This window comes from Lagenorhynchus albirostris, chromosome 12, assembly GCF_949774975.1.
Source record: "Lagenorhynchus albirostris chromosome 12, mLagAlb1.1, whole genome shotgun sequence".
NCBI lineage: Eukaryota > Metazoa > Chordata > Mammalia > Artiodactyla > Delphinidae > Lagenorhynchus > Lagenorhynchus albirostris.
In genome coordinates, this window is record NC_083106.1 from 56,160,037 (window position 1) to 56,168,904 (window position 8,868).

At 36.9% G+C, this 8,868-nt stretch overlaps 1 long non-coding RNA gene across 1 annotated transcript; it reads left to right on the forward strand.

Moving 5' to 3' along the window:
- Positions 1–481: 481 nt before the first annotated feature.
- Positions 482–8,493, forward strand: LOC132530765 (uncharacterized). The gene is made up of 3 exons (XR_009543885.1): positions 482–1,271; positions 5,231–5,404; positions 7,650–8,493. It is a non-coding gene; the product is annotated as an uncharacterized LOC132530765 (long non-coding RNA).
- Positions 8,494–8,868: the final 375 nt, after the last annotated feature.

Below are 8,868 nucleotides of genomic sequence, written 5' to 3' on the forward strand. Positions count from 1 at the left end.
TAGCTCCACAGCATGTGGGATCTTCCCAGACCAGAGCTCAAACCCGTGTCCCCTGCATTGGCAGGTGGATTCTTAACCACTGCGCCACAAGGGAAGTCCCACAAGTGAACACTCTTGCATTTAGATCTTTCTTGTGTGTTTCTGTAAGATGAGTTTTCTAGAAATGGAATTTCTGGGTCAAAGGGTATATATAATAGCCAAATTTCTCTAGAAAAAGATGGTATCAATTGACTCTTTCACCAGTATGAATGAGAACATATTTCACTTCACATTTGCCAGCATTAAGTATTAATATTTTTAATACTTGAAAATATTTTAGGTGATAAATATCAAATTTTAATTTGCATTTTAATTATTGCTAAATTTACTGGGTAGTTAATGTAGTTTATTTCTTTGTGGATTATTTAAGTTGTTTATTTTCTAGTTTGGTTGTGAGATATATATATGTATATATATTGCCATAGAGATGGTTTGTGTCATGCTTAGTAAGATCTTCCTTATATACAAATATATACAACATAAACAGGTGGGAGAGTAGCCTCAAAATATTTAGCACTATCCCAACTTGAGTTTAGATTTATGCACTAAAATGGTAGAGATAGATGGATGATAGATAGGTAAGAGATAATGCTATATATTCCATGCAACTGGTATGCCTATACTAGTATGTACAAACAATATCAATTCTGCACCTATGTTTTCTTTCATTTCTTTCATGGTTTAAATTTTTACATTTAAGTTTTTATCCACATGAAATGTATTTAGTATAAGGAGTGAGGTAGGGATTATAACCCGACCTCCCAAAAGGATAATTATTCTATTATCATTTATTTATTACATAATTCATTTTAATCCCATGATATGAAATACATCTTTGTTTTGTATAAATTGTACAGATATTTCAGGGTGAGAGTGTTTCAGAAAGACAAAGCAGCAGCAAAGAAGCCAGTGTGGTGGGAGAGGTGTCAGCTACAGCAAGAGGAGCAGGAAATGGGAGGACTCATGTCATGTAGGACCTCCTGAGCCATTCTGTATCTGAAGAATTTTTTACTGATTTCCTTTGCTTTGTTGGTTTATTTGTTGATAGCTAGGAATCGGTATAGATTTTTAAAAATCTCCCAGTTGATCTCATTCTTACTTGCTCATTGAATTGTCTTTTCTTTTCAGATCAATTTTGATCATTTATATTTTTAAAAAACACCTACCTTATCCAGGACTTTTCCCTAATTCATTAATATGGAAAGGTGCAAAGAAATCTCTTAACATTTGAAGTATGTATTTCCCCTCAATTAATAGAATATTGCTTTTTTTCATTGCTATTTATGCTTTGCTTTCCCTTTTTTTCCCTTTGTTGAGGTATCTAGGAGCTTAGCTTTTTCAAGAGGATTTTTTCATGAAGACAGCTCTTTGATTTATCTATGCCACTGCTTTCCTTTTTTTCTAATTTGTTAATTTATATTTTTATTTTAACAATTATTTTTCTCTGTATTATTTGAGTATATTTTTATTTTCCTAATTTTTTGAGTTTGACATTTAAGGGATTCATTTTTATTGTTTTGTGTTTAATAAGTTAAATGTTTAATGCTTGGTATTTTCCTCTGAGTACATTCTTAGCCATATCCTAGAGCTTTTGATTTATAATGTAGTATCTTTATTTCCTAGAAATTCTACAATTGTTTTGTTTTGATATTTTCTTTAATTATGTTGATATTTTGTTTGATCTAAGAATTGAATTGTGAGCCAAACAGAAATTATTTTTAAAATTTTTTTTAAAAAGAAATGAATTGTGCAGGAGGAAAGAGGTTTGGCTGTATGTCTGGGTTTTTTTTTGTTTGTTTGTTTTAATGTTTTCAGTTTTTCCTGGTTTCTTTTTTTTACTATAACCTCCTGCTTTATGGCTCTTTGTCCAAAATGTGGGGTTTTTTTTTTTTACTGCTTTTATTTCTTAAATCTTTAGTTTTTATATTTGTGTTCTGAGATTCTTTTAAAAATTTTAATAGGTACATTTACACTTAACAGTAAATCTGAATTTAATATTTAAAATTTATTCAAATACTTTTTCCCTGAACTGATAAAAATCATAGAATAAGCCGAAATCACTACTTTTCATTCATAAAATAAACTGAAATCACAACTTGGCTTTAATGGATTGATCTGATCAATGCAAATCCAACTGAGCCCCAACAATGTGTCAGGTACAGAAATGATTTTATGAATGAGAAAGTTGTAGGCGATTACCAAAAAAAAGAAGACAGAGGGCCACACACAAAGTCTGCTGAGAGAACACAGTAGGGAGAAATTAATTCTGAGAGAAGGATAAATGAAGGCAGTAGGGAATTATCGCCTTTCCTAACAGGGTCTCCAATATATATTGCTCAACATGTCAGCCCACGACTGAGATCAGAAAAGACAAGGATTGCCTATATGTATATGCATGTATATGTGTGTGTGTATATATATAGTCTCAAAATAGCATGAAGTCTGTGCTGTAGATGTCATGGTTTGGATCATAAACCCATGAAATATCTCATTACACATCTTCCAATGATGATTTTCTGGCAAGACATACTAATCTATTTCTCAGATAATAGCAACCCCCTACCTTGCTTCAACCCACACAATTGAAAAAGATATGTCTTAAGGGAATTTATATTTGAAAGTATGAATCTCCGGGGCCATACTAAAAGCTAGTGAGACAAAAAAGACCATCAGAAAGAAAAAATAGGTTTTATAAAACAAAATGGGACATTTCTCTTATTATTAACACATGCCAACATGCCATGGAACTCTAGGGATTGTAGTGCTCAGGTGCAGAATAGCGAGCCTTGATTTGGTAATGGAAAATTCCATGAAGGGTCCAATAATATGTTATGCTTCATTAATATAAGAATTTTTACATTTATACTGTGATTTTCACCCTTCATTATCCTAAAATGCTTTATTAACTGAAGCCACTATGAAGAAAATCTCACCACCACCGTGGGACAAGCTCCTTGTGATATGTTTTTATTATTATTATTATTTTTTTTTTTTTTTTTTGCAGTACGCGGGCCTCTCACTGTTGTGGCCTCTCCCGTTGCAGAGCACAGGCTCCGGACGCGCAGGCTCAGCGGCCATGGCTCACGGGGGCAGCCGCTCCGCGGCATGTGGGATCCTCCCGGACCGGGGCACAAACCTGCGTCCCCTGAATCGGCAGGCGGACTCTCAACCACTGCGCCACCAGGGAAGCCCCCTGTGATATGTTTTTAAATTAAAATATCAAAAACAATTTTGTTTAAGGAAGGAAGAACAAAATGATGCCTAAATAGAAATTTCATAAATACCTAAAGCCAGCAAATCTTAGCACCATCACATTTTAAGTTTAGATTTATACAGTCATTTATTTTCACTGAGAGTTAGGACAAAGGGCAGGACTGAAGTGATGGTTTAAGGGTGGATTTCGACATCTATCCTGCTGCTTGGCAAAATCCTTGAGCGACAGTCTCTGGAAGACCAGATGTAAAAATGCTACATGACACTTCATACAATCTCTGTATGAGCAGTGATACACAGTGATGAGCAACTCTTTAGTCTGCCCATTCCCCTGCCCCTGAGAAGTATGATTTAATTCTCCCCAGCCCCCTTCTCTTCTACCAAAGTTTTCTCTGATGCTCCTCACAGAAGAAATGTGGATAGATAACAGAGATAACAGCAGAGTCCTCTGCCTTCCCCTGGGCATGCTAGCAAAGGGGAGATCTCTCACCTCCAGCAGAAACATACACTCCATGAACTGAGGTTGCTCTTCTGTATTCTTGTTCTGAGCAGTCAAGAGTTAGGGAGTCACACCAGTGCTCTTGGTTTAGGCTTCACTGAAGAATGCATGGGCTATTTCCCAAGGTGTCTTCCCTGGGATAGAAGAAGCAGCATCAGCCATAACAGGTTGTCAGGGAAGCTGATGGCCGGTGGTTAGCAGTGGCAGGGGAAAGTGGTCAGAAGGAATGAATTGAGTCTCCTTGCCCTGACAGGGTCACTGTGATCACATCACCTCTCCAGGCTTCTCTTTTGAAGCAGGATAATATATAAAATGCTTTTTAGAGAAAGCAAATGTAAATTTTTATTCATCAAAAAAGCAGAAGATCAGACTTGATCTTAAAAGCCCTCTACTGCCACAGAGCTCTAATTCTTCCAGACTTTGGGTGGGTTCTGTCCAGTGTGGTATCTAACACATACTTCCTCAGAACCAAAAACTATTTCCTATGTTGACTTTTCTAACAGTGTAGGAGTATGAGCTCTTAAGCTTATGAGTTGGGTGACCTTGGCAAATTGCCTAATCACTTCTTGCCTACATGTCCCCACTTGTAAATGGGGAAAATAATCATCCTTACTTCATAGGTTTACAAGGAAAGTGCTTAGAGTAGTAATTCACATATAGAACGTACTTTACATAAACTGTTATTGTTAATGTCAGGTTATACAAGGTATAATCAGATACACAGTTTTGAAAATACAAAGCAACAAACTATAAAAAATAATTACAAATCAAAATAACTACCCAGCAATGCTTTACAAATTTACATATTTAAAAGCAAGATGCCTGGCATTTTATCATAACCATTTCCCTTAATATAATGGGAGCCTTTTCTCCTATCATTAATATTTTCAAAAATGGTTTTATTACAGTCTTTCATATGAGGATATATTGTGATATAGTTAAATGCCCCTATTTAAGAAACAGACTGTTTCCAATCTACTACTTGAAAAATGCTAGGATAAATGTTCTTGTATACAAATATTGGACTAAATTATTGCTGTTTATTTCCTCAGGATATATTCTATGAATGAGATTTCTTGGTCAACAGAAATTATCATCCTCAGGGTTCTCTATACATAGCTCCCAACTGCTTTCCCAAAGGGCTGTCCTAATTTGGGGTGTGAGGGTCCTTATCAAACTGCATCCTATTCAGCATTGAATATTTACCTTCATGTAATCTTTGTCAATTTGATACATAAAAACTGTATAAAACTAATATGTTAATTTGAATGTGTTTGCTTACAGTGAGATTAAACTTTGTCTTCTCATAGTTAAGTAAGTTTTGTATTTCTTCTGTAAATTATCTGTTCATGTTTTTTGACCACCATTTTTTATTATAGTATTTATGTTTTACTATGTATTGTTTTATTATATAACCCTTGGTCATATTTCGATAAAGTTTTCCTCACAATTGCTATTCCCTCTTACTTTTGTTTCCAGTGATACTTTAGTTATTCAACAGGTATTTATTGAGTACCACCTATGTGCTGATCACTGCTCCCAGCTCTGGAGAAACAAGACAATATTTTCTACAAAGCAAATAGGATAGAGAAGTCCTTGATTTCACAGAACTTACAGTCTGGTCTGGGAAATAGATGTTAACCAAGAAAACAAGTAAGTAAATAATATAATAAATAATATTACAAAAGTGATGTTCAAATGGCATGTGTCACTTTCACCTGCCAGAATACCACAATATATGTTATTAATTATAAAGTCTAGGCAGTGTTTCTCAGAATAGAAAAACTAGAGGGGTTTTTCCTTGACAGTTTACAGGATAATAAAAGCCTTCCTTTTCTTCCTAAAAGAAGGTTCTCAGCTCTAGCTGCTCTTAGAAGCACCAGCTTTTTAAATTCCCATGCCTGCCCACCCTTCTACCCCATGAATTGGTCTTGGGTGAGGGCTGGGCATTGCTATTTTTTTTAAGCTTGCCAGGCAAGTCTAATGTGAATTCAGTGTTGAGAATAAAGGGTTGAGGAAGCACTTACTAGTGCCTTCCTGCTCTCTCAGCTTGAATACAAAGAGACCAAGACCTGGCTTTTATGTTAAAACTAAAGGCACTAAACTAGGTCACCTTGGGACAGTGCTGAGAGACACAACTCTCTTCATTCCTGAGTGAAATCCAGATGACTGGAAATCAGTCCTCAAATCGTCTGCTAATAGTTAAAGGGAAAGACTTTGAGAGTATGACTAATCCCATAACTGAAGATAAAACTAAGAGACATACGGGGCAGTGTGAAGGGAAAACTGAACAGCGAGGAGAGGTATATATACAGCACAGAAGGCTGTATTAGTCAGGATAGAAGTATATTACAGCATGATAACTAGAAATCCTAACTTTTAGTGGTTAAAAACCATAGAAGCTTATTTCTTGCTCGGGGTAAATTTCCTGCAAGAGTTGGCAAGGAGCTCTACTTCATAGTCACACTTAGAATTTTAGGCTAACACATGAATTTAAATGCAAAGAAATAAAAGAAAATGAAAATCAAAGTACCATCTCTTTCCAAGTTGGGCCGATGCCAATAAGATCACTGCTTTTTGCTTTACATTCTCAGAAAGAATGGTAGCTGGTTGCTGCTCTGGTACCTGAGTTGAAGTGCTCCTTATTTATTATTGTTAATGGTCAGATTATACCTCAAGGCAAAACTGGGCTTATTATTTCCTATCCAAAGCTGAATTCGGCGAGGGTAAATAAAGCTGAGTTAATCAACTTTTTATATATGTTGCCCCTGCTCATCAGGGCTAAGGTTTAAGAATTTACCCATTCAGGGGCTTCCCTGGTGGCACAGTGGTTGGGAGTCTGCCTGCCGATGCAGGGGACACGGGTTCGTGCCCCGGTCCGGGAAGATCCCACATGCCGCAGAGCGGCTGGGCCCGTGAGCCATGGCCGCTGAGCCTGCGCGTCCAGAGCCTGTGCTCCACAGCGGGAGAGGCCACAATGGTGAGAGGCCCGCGTAACGCAAAAAAAAAAAAAAAAAAAAGTTTAAGAACTTCCCCATTCAATTAGCAACTCCTCCTCACATCTGGATGGGTGTAAGAGTGGTTGGTGGATGGAATTAAGAAAGAACATGAAGGCACAAAGCCATTTACTCCTCCTACATAGTTCTTGACAATTATGAATAATGAAATGGCATGGAGTGTGTATTCTATTTTTCTAAACTGCTACTGTTTAGTGTATTATGTGGAAAAGACCAGACCCAACGAACAGTGTCACTCCTCCAAAAGAAAACATCAGGTAATACTGAAGAACATAGTTTTTAATATCATCATCTGATCTATGCTGACTCAAGTGGATGGTGTTGCATGGGGCATTAGTTCAACTGATTGAAGGCCATGTTCCTGAAAAATCAGTCAGCACTGTGATCCAAAGAAACCTCTTCCCCAAATCCGTATGTGACTATCCACGTCTTGGAAATAAGAGCGGATGATATGAAAGAAGTTGGGTAGATTACTTCAAATATTTCCCCATTATCAGGAAAGGAAGTCAGAGTATGGACCTCTTTTAACTTTAAAAGCAACAGTCCAGGAATAAAACAGTAGTCTTTCCCCAACTCCCACTGTGTTCTTGAAATACTCTGCATGAAAAAATTTACTACTGAGGAATTTAAGACTATGTAGAAATGGGTTTAGGGAATTGATGACATGAGGGGACCTGTGAAAGCCCTATAAATATTTTTACATTAACCAAAATTAATATAGTATATTAAACAGAATAGCAAGAACACACTGTATATCATTCAATGAATAATAACTAACACTCTACAATTAATTTCCATTTTCTTTTCCTTCCTTGCTGGAGTTACTTCAGGATATTCTGTCCCATTGTTTTATTGAGAAACTTATAATTGTTTTGTGGCAGCTTATAAAGTATACTGAAGAGGAGCCTTGACCCTCATAAAAAGTTCAACATCTTTCTGCTCTTATGACCTACATTGTTGAGTTCTGCTTCCAGAAATCCAAGAAAACCAAAAGAATTTGTAGACTGGACATATTGAGATGAAGGGGAAAAAAGCAGCAACAACAAAATTGTGGGCAATCTTGTAAGTTTTTCAATGTATTACAGAAGAGTAGACCTTATCAAGGCCTAACCCCTCCCCTGGAACATGCCAAAAGACCAAGAGACAAAGTTATTCAGGATTAGCTTCACCCATGAACCTAACCAATCGCAGCATAAATTAGAACACAACAGAAGACATGGACTTGACTCTGTGAAACCTCTGAAACTTTTTACCTGCTTCCTACCTAACAGAGAAGGCTTTAGGCTATTTGCCTCATCTTCCTATATCTGTCTTAAGGCAACACTGCGAAACCCTCTACCATGCAGTGCTGACTACCATTGTTTTATCTATCTCTATGATAGAGAGATGAAAAAAGTTCCCTCCCTAGAGTGTGGTGTTAGGTGCTTCCACAAGTGATGGACTAATCAATCTCTGTTTTTAACTTCTGCTTTAACCAAGAAATAAATATATGAACAAAAAGGAAAAAAAGAAAAAAAAGGAAAAATTACAGTCCGCTACCGAATGAACTGTGTCCCCTCAAGTTGAGATTCTTTCTCTCTCAATCTCTCTCCACTTGTCATGTGAGGACACAGCAAGAAGATGGCCATCTACAAGCCAGGAAGAAAGCCTTCACCAGGAATCAAACCAGCACCTTGATCTTGGACTTCCCATCCTCCAAAACTGTGAGAAATAAAGTTCTGTTGCTTAAGCCACCCAGTCTATGTTTTTGTTTTTTTTTAAATGACAACTCAAGCAGACTGTCCCAGAATGATGATGTATCTTTCATAAATCTGTGGATAATTCTAGTACGTTTCTAAGGGTTATCATTTTTTTCTTCTTATTCAGAACCTGGGGCATGATACTGTGATATTGAGGAGAAGCAACAGAGCTATCCTCCCCTCATGATTTCTCCCCTGCACCTCCCCTGGGGCTCCTTTTCTTCCCCAAGTCTCACCCAATTTTCTGCCACAAAATTGCTTCAACATCCACATCTCCTAAAACTGAAATTCTCCATTTGAGGAGGCACTTTTTGAACCCAATTTTCAAGAGAAAGAAACTTGTACGGGGACAGACTAACTT